This window comes from Equus caballus, chromosome 27 (genome assembly GCF_041296265.1).
Source record: "Equus caballus isolate H_3958 breed thoroughbred chromosome 27, TB-T2T, whole genome shotgun sequence".
Lineage (NCBI taxonomy): Eukaryota > Metazoa > Chordata > Mammalia > Perissodactyla > Equidae > Equus > Equus caballus.
The window spans coordinates 19858663-19876318 of NC_091710.1; the positions used below are offsets into that span (position 1 = coordinate 19858663).

A 17656-nucleotide genomic window follows, 5' to 3' on the forward strand; every position below is an offset into this window, starting at 1 on the left:
TTATGAGGAAAACAACTACATGCACCAAGATTATTTAAAAGGTTTACTTGTTTTCTGGTAAGAATCTTGAAGCTTGTTGCACATGAAAACCTGCACAAGACCAACGCATCCAGCAGGCGTCGGCAGGAGAGCCCTCACGTCTCCACGCAGCGCTGGACGCCCCTCCAGGTGCTTCACAGGCCTCATTCCACATCCCCTCACAGCGACTGCTGTTCCCAGGGAGGAGCTCAGCCCAGCGCAGCGGCTTAGCTACATGTAAAAGAGAGTCCGTCCTACAAAAGCAGCTTCCCAAACCCCACATCCCAGACTTTTATTATTCTCCCCCTCACTAAGGTCCAGTTTTCTCTAGAAGAAAATTAATTTCCTTAATAAAGATTGCATTGCATGGTGGTTGAGAGTATGGGCTTTGAAAACAAACAAATCAAAGTTCCAGGCCTTGCTGTGCCATATATCAGCTGTGTAACTTTGGGCAAGTAACCTATCCACTCTGGGTCTCAGTTTTATTGCCTGTGAAATGGGGCTAATTGCATAATGGACCTACAATAGCCATTGTCATTATATACCCATTTCCGGTTTCCCTCCCCTTCCCAGCATACTGAAGCCTGTGCGTCTCACCCCTGCAGTCGAGTGGTGCCATCGGACTAGTTCTGACCAGCGAAATGTGCACAGATACGTGGAACGCTGCTTGCAGGTTTGGACAACGAGAAGTCTGCACGATTCTGCAGCCTCTCCTACCAGCCCTGGGTGAGACGGCAGAGCTAGGCTGAGATTGTGGCCCCCGGGATCACGGAGCCACCTCATGGAGTGCTGGTGCCCAGACTACAGAGGACCGGGCTCTGGGGAGTGAAGCCACTGCACCCGTGGGGCTGTGACCACAGCATAACCTAGCATAGCTGACTAATGCACTCCTCGGGGGTCGCTGTGAAGGTCAAATGAAATGACAGAGGAAGTCCTTGTACAGTCACCAATTAACAAAAGTCAACCCCATTATTATAACTGTACAGGGGCCAAATGTGGGAACTCGGATCGTAATCACAAGACACCTAATTTATAGTCCATTTATTCCCTCAGTACATGTTTATTCTCTACAACCTGCAAGGCATTATGTGGGAGCTGAACAGACAGTGACGAACAGAATACGCACCATAGCTCATACGGCCCCAAGGAAAAAAGACAACTTTAAAACTTGTCTAGACACCCCTCTCTGAGAGGGTTTCGGTACAACTCTTTATGAATATGTGTGGATACGTTCTAGTGACCTGGAAAGGGATAAAGGTCTGCCCTCGCAAGGATGTGAGGTATGACAGCACCCATCTGGGAAGCTCCCAAGGCCTCATCCGGCCCACATACGGGACTCACTGAGCCATCCTGCCTGCTGGTGACAGCGCTCAATGCCCGCACGCCTGGCGGAAATGACGAAGATCTCGGACTTCCATCAGGGATATTCCAGTGAACACAAATCTTATCAGCCTGAACACTTCACATCCCATCCTATAGCACTTGCTAGGCATGGCATCAGTGTAATAAGAAATATTTGTATATCAAACTCGCTTTATGAAATATATACATATTTATATTCTTGTGTAAATACAAATACACAGGTAAATCTCCCAATATTTTAATCCTCTTGTTTTTTCCTTGATTCTTGAAACCATACTTTTCTGGAGCAGGAAATCTTCTAAGACTCCTTGGAGTTCAGCTGCTAGAATATTCTTTTTTTAAAAAAAAAAAGATTGGCACCTGAGCTAACAACTGTTGCCAATCTTCTTCTTTTTTTTTTTCCCTGCTTTTTCTCCCTCAAATCCCCCAGTACGTAATTGTATATTTTTTAGTTGTGAGTCCTTCTAGTTGTGGCATGTGGGACACCGCCTTACTATGGCCTGATGAGCGGTGCCATGTCCACGCCCAGGATCCGAACCGGCGAAACCCTGGGCCACCAAAGCAGAGCGCGCGAACTTAACCACTCAGCCATGGGGCCGGCCCCAGAATATTCTTGACAGAACCCCAAAGTGCTCCTAGACAGTCTCAGTGTAATAGCTTTGAGTGCCTGATACAGCAAAATTTTCAGTACTTGGGTAAAATGATTACATCTGGAAAATGTATATACTTGGACTCAAAACTCAAAATCAGTGCCCCACTGCATCAGAGAAACAACACTATTAATTCTCGGCCGATGCCCGGGGAACCCAACAGGAGACACTCCAGCACTTCTCAGTAGTCTCTCTGTCACACTCAAATCTAATTTAAATTTCCAACAACTTTGCTTTAGAAGTTTTTCCATGAAATTTGGTCATTGCCTGACTTGCCTGCTGTAAATTCTATTAACCAAACTCTGCAGGGCCTTGCACTACTCTTCAATAATTCTATGCTTGGAAAAAAAAAAAAGATTATGAAACCCCTAGGAAACACCTTCTATATTGCAGAAAGTAAACTTACGAGTGTAAGACTTAGTCTTTGGTTGTTTTTCCTTTCAGATTCCAAAAGGCTGGATTCAATGCCCAGACAATCATATCTTCTAAGACACAGGAGAGGAACCCCGAGGAGACCCATTAGACTCTGGGCCCGCCCGGAGGGACTCAGGCTGTGGAAACAGGCAGACAGGTCCACTTGGTCCTCTCCTGCCCTTCCTTTGGCGACAATAGAGACATCTGGAGCAGCGGCAGAATTGGTGTCACTCTCCCAGCTCATCTGCCCAAGTCTCTCCTTCCTCCCAGTCTTCAGTGCCCTCCTCTCCCCCACCCCTGCCCCTCAGACATGGCATCCACCCGAGTTACCAGTAACAGTGACCTGTAGACCCTGTCTCTCCTTTTTCCACCTTCTCTCTTCCTCCTGTCAACTCCCAGACCTGGCTGAAGTCTCCAAGCCCCTGCGGGATACCCCGGAGCCTGCGCCGGGCCACTTCCTCACCTGAGCCTCCAGACCGTCCAGGGACAGCAGGTGGGAGTTCATCGCATGATCAACGCGACCCCGTCAGGTTAACAGAAGCAGCCCTGGAGTTAAGAAGCCCTCTAGACAGGCGCTGGCGGTTCAGAGCGGCAGGGCGCCCTCCGCGGAGCCCCTCCCGTGTTGCTGCTTGGCCGGTGCTGGCCTGGCAGCCCTACTGCAGGGGACGCGCCAAAAACGAGGTGTTCCCACGAGCGGGGACACGATCCTGCAAAAGGAAGTACACTTCTTAAAATGTTGCACAACACACGCTCAAGACACTTTTTTTAAATGTATAAAAACATTTTGAAATGTAGGGAGAAAACAAAACCTGTGGACACTCACTCATCCCCTCACCTGTGACCTTACCTGCCCTGATCAAACCACCCAGCCCCGTCGGGGCAGCGCCAGGCCCCAGGCCAGGCCCGGCCGCCCTCGCAGCCGCGACCAGCCGAGCGGCCGCGGGAGGCGGCGTCGCGCATCCTCCTCTGGTTTATCTTACAAGCCTCTGAAAGGGTAAAAGCGCTCCAGCTTGAGGGCGACCGGCGGCCGCCTTGATCTGCGGCCGCGGCGCCCAGTTCCGCCTGGAACAGCTCCAAGGGCGCGCGTGACGACCGTCTCTAATCCGACCACATTATTAATGCAGCAAAGTACGGGCAACTAAGAAGCTTTTGCTAAAAAGGAAAGTGCCCTTCTAGATAGGACTAAGAGTTGAGTTCTGCCTAAATCATTTTATTGGTTTTACACAACTCCGATAGAAATCCCAGAGCTGTGTGTTCTTCCTTTTGGCTTTTATTGTGCCTGTTTTTACTTCAGGGCGGCAGGGGAGCGGTCAGGGCAGACAGAGGATAAAGAATTTGGCAAATGGTTCTTCGATTTATATAAAGAAAAACAAAAAGGTTCAAATAAGTAAGTTCTGGAAAATAAGTGTAAGAAGAAGAAATACCACCTCCCAAATAATAATGCATATTATAAAGCTATAATAACTAAGAGTGCAATTCTAGGGTAAACAAGAAACAGATAATAAAACAAAACAGCATAGAAACAGACCCTAAGATATATAAGACATGAACACATGATGAAGTGATAACAAAATTCTGTGGTCAGACAACAGCTTATGTAACAAAAACACTGAGGGGTCGGGCCAGCCCTGGTGGCCGAGTGGTTAAGTTCACCACACTTGGCTTCAGTGGCCCAGGTTCGGTTCTGGCTGCAGACCTACATGGCTTTGTTAGCAGCCATGCTGTACTGGCAGCTCATTGGCAAAAAAAAAAAATATATATATATATATATATATATATATATTAGCTCAGGGCAAATCTTTCCCAGGGGGAAAAAAAGGGTCAACTGATTATCTATGGGGGAAATCAAGTTAGATTTAGAGGAGCTAGGAAAAAAATAAAGTTAAATATATTTATCTTCTTTCTGTATGAGCAAAGACTTTCTAAAATTATGGCAGAAATCACACACAAAAGATATAAACAACTACTTAAATTAAATTAGTTTTTACACAGTAAATTATGTATTCTGTAAAATTCTAAATAAATTAACACATCTAAACATCAAAAAAGTAAAAGCCAACAACTAATTAGGAAAATATTTTCAGCAAATATCATGGATAAAGGGTCAATATCCTTAAAATATAAAGATCCCTCATAAACTGTAAGAAATAGACTAGACTTCAATAGATAAGAAATAGGGGTTTTTTTGAAGGGGAATAAAAATGTTAATATACAGATTAAAATATGTTTAACTTGAATGGTAATCAAAGAAATGCAAATTGAAACAACATCATTAGCTTTTGCTTACGAAACTAGCAATGCTAATACACAATGCCTTTGTGGGTAACGAGCGCCAGTCTCCCACCCACTGCTGGCGGGGATTCAAATTCACTCTGGAAAATAATTTGGCAAGCATTATGTATCAAGTACCTTTAAAGTGGTCATACTTTTTGACCTATTAATTTCACTTCGAGGAATAAATTTAAATGAAACAATCATAACAAAGATGGAGGCACAAAGATGTACATGGGAGCATTATTCGTGAAACTGGAAACAATTTAAATGCCTAACACTGGGCAACGGCTAGTAAGTTATGGCACATACCTGCTGTGAAATATTGCCATTCTGCTCATGAAGAGTTCTAACGATGGAGAATTTGTGATGCCCTGCGCTAAGCGAGAAAGGAGGGCACAAAGTTGTGCGCATTGGGATCTCAGGTTTGATAAGACGCTCCCACACGTGCTCGAGGACTGAATAAATGCCAAAATGGTCAATAGTGGTTATCACCAGAAAGTGGGGTTATAGGTAGTTAATGTTTCATGCTTTATATATTTCTGCATTTCCTACATTTCTCACAAATTAATATATATTAATTTCCTAATAAAAAAAATAAACCTTAAAGACTACCCTCAACTCCTCAAAACAAAGACAGTAAGAAAGGAACTGTAGATACTCTTCAAGCCAGGCTTATTCTAGACCAGAATTATGGAACTGACAATCACCGCAGGCCTCCAATCCAAGACCCTTATTGTAGATTAAAAACTATTGTAAGCATTTTATGAAACTGAGACATCCTAAATTTATGAAGGTCTTATCCCAACCTGCAGTCAGCCTGGTATTAATAATATTCCTGCGTAAACATCAGCAGAACGCTCTGCAGAGGCAAGACACAGGGCTAAGAGTGAAAACACCAGCATCAGTAAAAGGAAACGACCCAGGTAAAAATCCTGTGAGCAGCAAAGTTTAATTCATTAAAAGGAAAATAATCAATAACCATGACTTTGATATTACTAGATTGTCAGCAACACATTCTAATTAATCTCAGCCGGCTCTCACTGTGGCAGGAAGCCAGGAAACAGGAGGCAACAGTTACTTGATTCTGATACAATGAACAAGGGAAACAATGTACTGGATTGTTAACGAATCAAACAGGGAGAAATGAATCACTCCAGGGAGCACAACACAATAGTATTAAGGTGCAACCAGAGGGAATACCTAAGACACCCGCTAATTAGGAGTAATTGGATTAGGCTCTAATCCAAACGAAGATAACAAAAGGGGTAAAAAGTACTCAAGAACCAAGTTCATTCTGACAGAGAAGGACATGCTGTGTGGAAACAACGTAGATTGTGGAGTCACACAGACAGGGCTTGGAATCCCAGTACACCGACTTACAAGCTGTGTGCTCCGTGGCAAGATTCTTACCCTCTCAGAGCATCGGCTTCCTGGGCTGTCAAACACAGATGGTAATTAACCTTGCAGGGTAGGTGTAAGGTTTGAGATCAGAGATACTGGACACCTGGCTCAAAGCCCAGCATGCCTAACAACGAATGGAAAGACCAGGGGCCGCAGAGGCCAGCGGGGGCCCTGACGCTGTGGGCACCACCTTCCCTTTCCTGGCCAACTTGCAGGCCCTGGGGAAAAGCGTTGCTTGGTGCTGCCAGGGGCTGGGACGGGTCGGAAGAGAAGGACAGGCAGCACGGAGCGATTCCATCGAGGCCAGGCCCTGACAGTCCTGCAGGTTCCCCTGCAGGGCTGGCCTGGGCTCTGCTTCACCAGGCCCCAACCAGACTCCCAACAGCCTGGAACAGAACTGGGGACAAAAGAGGCGGAAAAACAGCAAAAACAATCCCCAGAGAAGGAACCAAATAACCACAGAAGGGGGGAAATGCATGGAATACAAAATACAATCAGACATAATTAAAAGAAAAATAACAAGAAATAAATTAAGAATGACAAGTCAATAAATCTAGAATAAGCCTAGTGAACAACACTTTAAAAGAAATGTCTCACACAAAGGATGAAGAAAATTGGCACTGATGGGAAGAATCCATGAAGATAAAAATCACTATCGCTCAGTAGAAAGACAAAGGGAAAATACTAGAAATACAAGGTAAATATGTGTAAAAATAAGAATGCTACCTGGTAAGCATCAAGATTCTAAGGGAATTATAAAACGACCTTACTGACAGAAAGAGCTTGCAAAGCTCCAGCCATCACCACCAGAAGATGACAAAAGATCCTGGGTAGTATTGCTTTTTTTTTTTTTGGTGACGATGAATGGCCCTGAGCTGACATCTGTGCCAGTCTTCCTCTATTTCGTATGTGGGATGCCACTACAGCACGGCCTGGTGTGTAGGTCTGCGCCCAGGATCTGAACCCACGAACCCCAGGCAGCTGAACTGGGAGCGAGCAAACTTAACCACCAGGCCACCAGGCCAGCCTCATGGGTGACACTGCTGATCACTAAAAAGTTAAAGGGCAATTGTGACAACCTGTCAATGATTGAAGCCTCAGTTTTCAGAGAAGTAATAAATAAAATCTGAGGAGATACTGAAAATTATTAGCAACATTAAAATTGATTGTAATCACAAGCAGTTGAACTAGGCGCAATAATGAGCCCTTATTTGGAAAAAAAAAATTGCGTCAGACAAACACGATGGCTTCTTCCAGTGGCATGGGCACTTCTGGCTTTAGCTTTAGCTGACAGAAGAGTACAGAGGCTGAGGAAGCACCGTCTCCCACGTGAGAAAGACCTGGGTGTGAATCTCAGTTCTGCCCCCCAAACCAGCTTGCACACGTTACTTAACCTCTCTAAGCCTCAGTTGTTTCATCTACCTCATTAGTGCTTGTGACAACTAACAATTAACTGGCAAAAAGACCCGGTACACAGTAGGAGCCACATACACGGTACCTACTGTGAAGCTTAACACCATCACTTGGGTTGCACTAGGTAATAAAGAGGGGAGAAAAACAGACTTCCTCAAAGTCGAGATCCTGTCAAGTGGCTAAGAAGAAAAAACGGCAGTCATGTTGTCAGAGAGTCTGGTGTTCAGCTCCTCAGAGAACACACGCATTATCTCCTTTGCTCCTAGCAACAAGATGAGCAGTAGATGGAGGAGGGACTCAGCTCGCCCAGGAGCATCTGTGGACTCTGCCTGTCCACGGTCCCCCAAATAAGAGCACACCTTCTGTGGCCCCATGGTGTCCCCCACAGCAGGCCTCGCAAAGCCATAGCAGCCAAGCCTGGGGATCACAGGCCGCCCTGATGCTCACTTCCTGGAGTCCCACAGTGCAGGGGCATTCCCACCAAGTTGGAAGAGGTCAGCTGACAGCCAGCTGAGTATCACCTTAACCAGGTGCCATGCTCAACACACTTGATATTCAACACATATTTCCTGATAATGCCAGTGACTGAAAATGGTCGTGTGTTTACATGCCTCTCAGATGCAAAGTTATCTTTGTTTCTCCTTCCATTCCTCAGCTCATCTGCATATTCAAAACATGGGCGGCCGGCCCCCTGGCCCAGTGGTTAAGTTCGCGCGCTCCGCTTCGGCGGCCTGTGGGTTTCGCTGGTTGGGATCCTGGGCTCAGACATGGCCCCGCTGGTCAGGCCACGTTGAGGCAGCGTCCCACATGCCACAACTAGAAAGGACCTACAACTAAGATATACAACTATGTACCGGGGGGATTTGGGGAGAAAAAGAAGAAAAGAAAAAAAAAAAAGATCGGCAACAGTTGTTAGCTCAGGTGCCAATCTTTAAAAAAAAAAAAATGAAATTGTAACAACAAAAAAAAGAAAACAGAACCTAGTGATCATCTGCTAATAGACTGAACTGTGTATCTCAGCGCTGAGCGTGATTCTCGCCACAGACTAGAGCTATGTTTGAGGAAAACAGTACATTATGCACTCCACAGAATTCAGCGGCTGAATTATTCACAAAATGTGAAGTAAGAAGAGGATTGCAAATATTTTGGATAGCTCAAAAATTACTAAGTGAAGGTCAAATGTTAGGGGATACTAGATTCTGGTCTTATTTACTTCAGTGACTACATTAGTTTTTAAAAATATTTAGAAGAAACTGTTTCACCTACAACCTAAATAAAAGCTCTACGGTCAGCTCGGTTGGCAGCAAGAATTTGTATAATGAGACGTTTGAGTAAAAGAAAGAGGCTCTCTATGGTGTGCCACTCTCAGACAACGGGTGCACTGGGAGCACGGCTCAGCCAGCACACGTCCAGCAGCATCGAGAGGCAGCCTCGGACGCAATCTAAAACATGAAATACACTGTTGTTTAGGGATTTTCCAAACTCTTTGTTTTGTTTCGCTATCTCAAGAATACTTTAGACGTTGTGAATATAATGACAATTTGTTGCATATTATAAAGTTCCTCTTTAAAAACAGCTCACTAACCACTTTGTTGCTCCTTCAAACACTTATGAACAAAGTATTATCTTCCTATTCCTAGGTCTGTTCCAAGAATCTAGCAATCTTAATCAAATTTCCAAGTATGGATGGGTGTTTTTACTATATATTCATAAACAAAATTGTGTCTTTAAAAATTAAAGTTAAAGTCTGACTGTCAAAACAAGTATGAGACTACTCTGCCGGTGGGAGACCATGGAGGGCAACTCGTCAATATCTAGCCAAACTAAAACCTATACTTGGACCATTTCTAGATTCCATTTCTAGATGTTTACCCTACAGACACACCATCACATGTACATAGGCCATTTCAGCAAAGGTTTTTATAATATCACAAGAATAGAAACGACCTAAAGGTCCACCAATAGGATGCTCTATAAATAAATTATATCCCATGAAACAGAATACAGTGGACCCACTAAAAAGAATGAAGCAGTTCTACACATAATAAAATGAACCAATCTCCACATTGTTAGGTGAAAATCTCACCTATCATTGTTAAGTACAAAAACAAACAAACAAAAGCAAGATGTGGAAGTGCACAGAGTCTGCTACTGTTTATGTAGAGAAATGATAAAGACATAAAAAGATACTCACATATAATATTAATAGTTAATATTTGTTGAGTGCATTCTGCACGCCCAGAATTCTTCTCAGCACTTTACAGGAATTATCTCATTAGTTCTTCTCAGCAACTCTGAGAGATAATATTAACACACCCATTTTGCAGATGAGCAAACTGAGGCACAGGGAAGTTGAGTTACCTGCCCAAGGTCACAAAGCTAGTGGCCCAGGTTCAAACTCTTTCTGTCCTCAGAGCTCACCCTCTTGGTCACGACTATATTGAACTTCCTAATCCATGTATCACCCCTAAGTGTTCATAAGGAACTGGGATGAAGAGATGCCCCCGAGGAGGAAACGGCCTGGCAGCAGGTGGGCACGGAAGATCAGCTTTTCACTGAACCTTCTGAACTGGATACGCGTGCATGACCTGTCCAAAAATAAATAAACAATGCACTCATTTTCAACTCTGCCTGTTTGGATTAATCGGCAAGAAGGACAATATGGATTAGCGTTATGAATGAATTACGTATTTTTAAAGAAATGCAGTTTTATTCCTATACTTACTTGTCCCTATATTTACTTAGTACCTCACTTTTTTTCAAGGACTTGAAAAAATGGGAAATAAAACTCCATCCAGTACAGAATTCACTGTTAAGGTGCACAAGCAATTCCCGGGGCAGAGGGGTGATCACATGCGCACACAGACGACAGCATGAGCCAGAGCTGCAGGGGGGCTGGGGCTGCTACCTCACCACAGACCATCCCAGACTGCTGTCCAAGACGGTAGAGGTTTCCGACTTTGTCAATTCTACATAAGGAGAAATATCAAATGCATTCCAGGTAGCAGAAAGAATAAAAGCATACTCAGTCTGTCTCTTAATCATGACCTATCTCCAACTATAACAGAGGAAAACAGCAAAATTTTTCTGATAGGGGAAACAGTCATCATAAAATATCAACCCACATTGTCATAACATACAAAAGGTAGAAAAGGTGTGCGCGCAGGGCCTTAGGTTTTGTGTGTTTGTCTGAAACACAAGGTCAATAGCCCCGAGTGATGCTTCTCGAACTTTCTGTGTATGCGCATCACAGGGAATCTTGTTAAAAGGAGTACTCTGATTCAGCAAGTCTGAGGTGGGACCTAAGACTCTGCATTTCTAATGAGTTCCCAAATGATGACTATACTGCTGGTGGGCAGACTACATTTTGAATAGCAAGGTGCCAGACAATATAGTAGTAAGTACACACAACTACAATCTGATAAATTAGGTTGTAGAACTAAGTTGCAACTATTAAAATCTTAGCCCCTTCAGAACCATTTACAAATTCAGCAAGTGAATAGATTTGTATTTTCTCTTGAAAAACTGAACAGTGTGACATGAGCGAAAATGTACCTCTAAATATGTTGCTTTCAAATTTGGTTAATAATTCAAAGTGGATTTCAAAAGATACAGGAGAGGATCTGGTTTCAAGAATGGTTGAGAAGGGCTAGTAATTAGCACACCATTTCATGCATAAGTGGGCAATTTTCAAGGACTTAAATTTTTTCAATTTAATAAAATTCATCTGACGAGCACCAGCAACTGTGGAACACAAGATGCTGATGACAAGGTCAACATGGCCCCTGTCCTCTAGGAAGTTAGATGCAGAGACCATTCAGGAGCCCCCATCACAGCGGGGGTCTCTCAGGGGACAGGCTATGCTCTAAAAGATGTGCAGGTATGTGCTGAGGATATTCAAAGCAAAGATACACAACCACCGGGATGAGGAATATGTGGGGGTTTTGGTAATGATTTCAGAGAGGAAGGCTTGGCTTCTTAGAAAAGGTGAAGAAAAGCCATCCAAGCAAAGCAGAAAAAAACGAGCACATCCTGGGGCGTGGAGAGAGCAAGGCCTGGCAGAGAGTCAGGAGGCGCTCCCGGTTTTAGTACATACTCCTTAGGAAGCACTGCGACAAAGTTCTTATTCCTAGGATAGGGTCAGGACAGGCTTAAATGTGATCTAATTTACAAGTGTAATTGCTGAAAGCTCCAGAGAGAGGAGGCACCAGATAATTCTAAGAGTATGCAGCATCAGGAGAATGCCAACCGACACAGGAGAAACTGGTCCCAGAGATGGATGAGAGAGGGAGGGATCCTCCGAAGTCAACATGCTCTCTGGGCCTCGGTTTAACAACTGTACAGAGGTCAGCAAACTGGTCTGCAAAGGGCCAGACAGTGAACATTTCAGGCTTTGCTGTTGTCATGCAAAAGCAGCCACAGACAATATGTAAGTGAAGGAATTGGAATATGGCCACGTTTCAATAAAACTTTGTTCTACAAAACAGGCAGAGGCAGGCTCACAAAACCGGAGTGGTGTTAACTTTCCTAATGTGAAATATTTTTATATCAAGATCGAGGAGGCAGAGTTGCTATAAGTGATACTGTATACCGGTTCAAACTTCACTGACTATAGCCATGTGGGTATATCTAGAAACACTTGTATCCCTCTCACCTTTACCTCCATCCCTCCTAATTCACGAGCTGGGGTGTCTCTCCTCTCACCCACCTCCTACTTCCTCTGGGACCTCACTCCTTAAATCTTCTCTTCTCCACTATCTTCAACCTCCCTGTCTCTAGGGCTTCTTTTCATTAGCATACAAACAGCACAAATCTATTCCGCCCCCCCAAAATAATAAGCACCACGTCTTTGACCATACCCCTCTGTATCTACCACTCCATTCACAGACAACTTCAAGAAACAGCAATCTGCACCAACTTCCCCCACTTCTCAGCTTTTCCACTTAAAATCCCTGTGTTAATTGGATTCTGACCCCACCACTCTCCTGCAATAGTCTTTGCCAAAATCAATAGACATTTCCCAGTCACTAATGTACCTGACCCTCTCCAAGCAAAGGGAACTGCCGAGGGCCACCCCATCCTTCACACTCTCTCCCCACTTGGCTCAGTAGACGACACTAGCTTCTGTCGTCCATCCGTGGGCTCTCTGGCCCCAGGCCTTCTTCACAAGCTACGCCTCCGCCTCCCCCAAATTTCCATTCCCCGGGCTTCTGCTTTGAACCTCTTCTCTGTGGATGCAATAATTTATAGAAGCTGAAAGTCATAAACTTATTTTAATTAAAATCATGGAAGTGAATTATGAATGGGTGGAAACTGAATCCATCCATTCTCTTCAGACCCGCTCCACTCTCACAGACTCACTGTCCTTTCAATAGAACCAGAGTGTACCTAGTTACCCAAACCAGAACACTTCTGTGCTCTGTTTCTCTTCTCCTTCAACCCACATTTCCAACTGATGGTCATCGCCTGTCCATTTTAATTTTTAGTGGTTCTCATATCTTGCCAAATGAATCCAAAAAAGAATTTTCAAGTTTCCCCCACCTGCGCTCTGGGCAGCACCGACACGATGAGCAGGCCGTCCGACGGCACCCTTCCTCTTTGATTTTAGACTCCCACGCTTCCACCTCTCTGGGCACGTGTCCCCACTTCCACCGGAGGCTCCTTTTTTATGGCCTGCTGTGTGCCTCCAGGTCCTGCCCTTGGTCCTGGTCCAGCCTCGTGGCTTTAAGTTCCAGCTATCTGCCTTCAGAGCCAAATCAGAATCCTTAGCCATCCACTTCTCCTGAGGGTCAGGCCCCCACATCCAAGCACTCACCACGTCTCCATGTAGTCACCACGCAGTGCACGATGCCGGCTGCAGAGCTGACTGCCTGGCACGCCTCCACGCCCCTCTTCCTCTGTAAGGGGACTCCTCTTCCTCATCAGGAAGCCATCGTAGGTGACTCTAACCCCAGCATCCCACCACAGGCAGGGTCCAAGCCTGGCCAGTCGGAGCCCTGCACCCTCTCAGTGCGTCTACTGCACAAAAAGCGCCTTGTTCAACAGTCGCTGAAAATACACCTACTGACTACTTTTAGAGTGCTGTCAGACCTCCACATCAGGACATAAACCTTAGGCATTAAGTAAGTAACAGTCATGGAACATAATATTTTCCAGCTCTTTCTCCAAATACAAAATAAACAACAGGAACTAGAAATGCTCAGTCACTTTCCTACAAGGTCATTTCCTGTTAATATCATAATGAGCTTTAAATTTCAAAGGGGAGGGGAAGGAGTTTAAACATGTTTAACGTTTAACATTTAGAATCCGACCAAATCACACCAGGAAGCTGAATGTGGGGCTGTGTGTTTGGGAAGGAGAGCAGAGCTCTGCAGCAGGCAGGCTGGATGAGGGCACAGCAGCCCAGCTTTGCATGGGTGAGTGGCCAGGACAAGCTACTTTGCCTCAGTTTCCCCATCTTTAAAAGGACGATCTTTAAAGATTTAGATCAGGTAATCGCTAAAAAGTGCCCAGTACAAAGTAAATTTTCCAGAAGTATCAAATAAATCAATTCGAGATTTTTAAAAAAGCATTTTTCCAGTTCTACTAAAAAATAATTTTTAAAAAGTTTTAAAATCACCTGATAATGGAAAAGAATTGGAAAGGAAGAAAAATTGTGATAAACTGTTACCAATTGAGTAAAATGTACTGAGTAATAATCAAATAAATTTTAGGGCGGTAATTTTTGTAGAACAGTGTGACCCACTCTCTCTTTGAAAAAACAACGATCGGTAGAAATTGTTTACCTGGAATGATGCGCAGATTTTCCTCTGTAACAGACGTTCTGACTCTGCACGGAACAGACAGAAGTTCTGCCAGAGCCTCCAAACTGCAGAGCCGGGGCCAGCGTGGGACCCTGCGAGCTCTTCACAGCACAGGACACCCGCTTAGAGAAGGCCGGCGCACACTGACAGCCCTCCTGAGCTGCACGCGCGAGACCTGCAGAATCTTTACGTACCATCCAAACAGCTGGCCTTTTGTAATCCTTTGGTTAGTAGGTTCACAACCTGTTATTCAATTAAATTCTTTCTTTTAATTATTGAACAAATAAAATCCAGCTACCTGCTGAAGGCCTTCTCCTGAGTGCTACGGAACACAGAAACACGAACCAAACAGGCAGCTCTCAGTCTGGCAAGGGACGTAAGATTTAAAAAGAATAACTAACAAAAAGGAGTCACTTGTGGAAAATGCCCCACTCGACTACAGTAATTCAGAAGTGGGGATGCCATTTGGAGTTAGAGTGGGGAGTTAGGGACATCTTCTCAGATGGTGGAGTATTTGCGTAAAGCACTGAAGGCTGAGCAGGACTTGACAGGGACGAATGAGGTCGGGGGTACACTTGAGGCAGAAGTGAGGGCAACTTGTGTGTCACACAACTTGTGGCTACCATTCACTTCGCGGTCATCTGGGATTTTAATGTTACTAGGAAATTTTCCTGACTAATAGCAATAAAGTGTCTTGAGAAAGAAGCACTTTTTCTAATTTGCACAACATCACCATGCATGTAACAAGCAGGATGGCTACCTCCCAGATACTCCGAGAAAATCTGACTGTCTTAAACCTTGTAAATACGCGGAGGAAAAGAAATCTCCCCTAAAATTCTGCCATCAAAATCTAGCCCTCACACAGGACCTCCAATCCAAATTCAGAGTGCCTGGGTGGCCTGGAAAACCTCAAGCCAAAAATTTGTTTTAAGGTGGTCCCAGGTTGGTAATACCCCCAAAAATCTGGCAGCAGCAAACATAAATTCTCTAGAGGAACCCACCTTCAATCTAGACCTCCAAGAAGCCCCATAGTTAAATATTCAAAAACCTGAATTCACACCTAAAAGTCACAAATATACAGGGGCAAGAACCAGCAGAAACCACACACACACCACACACACACACACACACACACACACAAAACAGATCAGCAAAGATGTCAGATATTAAAATTATAAAATATAAAGCAATTATGTCTAAAGAAATAATAGTAGCAACTGATAAAATGACTATAAAACAATAAACTATTAAAAATGATTAGATTTTTAAAATAAGAATAGAACTTTTAGAAATGAAAACATGTAAGATAAGTAACATTTAAAATGCAAAGGATATGTTTGTTAGCAGACTAGACAGTGATGAAGAGACAACTTGTAAACCTGAAGACAGAGCTAAAGAAACTATCTAGAATGTAGCAAAGAAAGACACAGATGGAAAATTGAAAGAAAGGTTAAAAGACATGAGGATGTTGAAGATGTCTAACAGATCCAATTGGATTTCCATAAGAAAAGAAAGAGAATGGATCAGAGGCACACGAAGAGATAATGGCTGGGTATTTTCTAGAATTCATGAAAGACACCAATCCAAAGATGCAGAAGATCCAACAAATCCCGAACAGATTCATTAAAACAGACCTCCACACCCAACATATCACAGAGACACTACAAAGCACCAAAGACAGAGAGATCTTAAAAGCAGCCAGAATGAAAAAGAAAAATTTCCTTCAAAGAAACAACAATTAGCTGATTGCTCAAGAGCTACAATGCAAGTCAGAAACCAGTGGAATAATACTTTCAGTGAGATGAGACAAAACAGATGTCAATCTAGCATTAGCAGAGGCTGAGGAAACATCCAAAAAATGAGAGCAAAATCAATATACCACGGAAAGAGTACTCTAGAAGCAACAGAAGGCCCAAAGTACAAAGGTCTGGAGATGGGCACACGCTTGGGGTGTTTGAGAAAGAAGGCCAGGATCATGAGGGCAGAGTACATGAGGAGGAGTGCTGCTGGGCTGAGGACAGAGGGTAGCACAGGGGCGGATTACGTGGACCTTTAAAGTTAATTTTAAGGACCTGAGTTTCTCCACTGGGAGAGTCAGTGGAGGGTCCAGTAGCCCACGTTGATTGAGCCCCATATTGCTGAGTGTCCAGACATCTGTTAGATGGCCTGATGCACAGAACACTCAGGCATCAGCTTTGAGGTCTAACTAGCTGATCTTTAAGGCTCCTTTCAACCTTGAAATCTCATTCAGGCAGAACAACGACACAAAAATTATGGTTAACTATTATCCAACCAACCACACTTTATTAAGATATGTTCCAAGATAGTACTACCAAGAAACATCAAGAAGAGGAATTCTAAAACCCAAGCGAGACCTACACTCCACCAGATTTTCATCAGGGTGGCATTTAGCAAGCTTCAATTCCTTTAAGGGAATTTTGAGCTAAAAAGCAATATGCAGTTCTCACCTTCTAATCTGTAAAACTCATTTGTGTTTAATAGGTCCTTGAGGTGTGATATTCAAAAGCCAGTACCTGACGGCTAGTTACATTTGTTGAAGTTGCAAACAAACAGCTTCATAAATGGTTTTTCCACTAATCTACATACAATCATGTGCCACATGACAACATTTCGGTCAATCATGGACCACAAATATGACAAAGGTCCCATAAGATTAGGCTACACCATCCAGGCTTGTGTAAGTGCACTTTACGATGTTCACACAACGACAAAATGCCTAACAACACCTTTCTCAGAACGTGTCCCCATCATTAAGCAATGCCTGACTGTCATGGGATCACTTGGTCAATTCTCACTGAGAAGGCAGAGGGTATTTTTCAACCTACATGTTTTTGTCACGTACATTTTCTGCAGTACAGCTTTGGCATTTTAATGTCCAGTGTACCTTTAGGGAGATACACATACTCTGGGCAAATTTATCAAGGTATCTCCCAGAAGGAGAGTATGCAATGGTATTTCTTTGCCTGTCACCTTAAATTCATACTAAAAACAGAACTCTGTAAGCCAGTCCCACTTTGCCTACGTTTTCCATTATTTCCCGTCTGTAACTCTCAACTCTTAGCAACTCTTTCTTAGCCCAACTACCCATAATCCCTTACTAGGGCTCTTCCCTTTGTCCTAGATGCTCCCACACTCTCTTTGCATCAACCCAAAACATTAATTCTCATCCCCAATTCAAATACTTCCACAAAGCCTTCTGCAAGAAACTGTGTGTTTCTAGGGCCGGCCCCGTGGCCTAGTGGTTAAGTTTGCACTCTCCACTTTGGCGGCCCAGGGTTTCACTGGTTCGGATCCTGGGCG

General features: G+C 44.0%; 1 protein-coding gene across 13 annotated transcripts in view; it reads right to left on the bottom strand.

Moving 5' to 3' along the window:
• The window catches only part of CSGALNACT1 (chondroitin sulfate N-acetylgalactosaminyltransferase 1), a 330167-nt gene that overhangs the window by 221714 nt on the left and 90797 nt on the right, over window positions 1-17656 (bottom strand). For 5 of the 13 annotated variants that reach the window (XM_070253298.1, XM_070253299.1, XM_070253300.1 and 2 more), the window contains one exon: window positions 2908-3151. The exons of the other annotated variants lie outside the window; for them this stretch is intronic. The gene's annotated coding sequence lies outside the window, so the exon portion shown is untranslated. The remainder of the gene's footprint in view (window positions 1-2907; window positions 3152-17656) is intronic. 13 annotated transcript variants of the gene reach the window in all.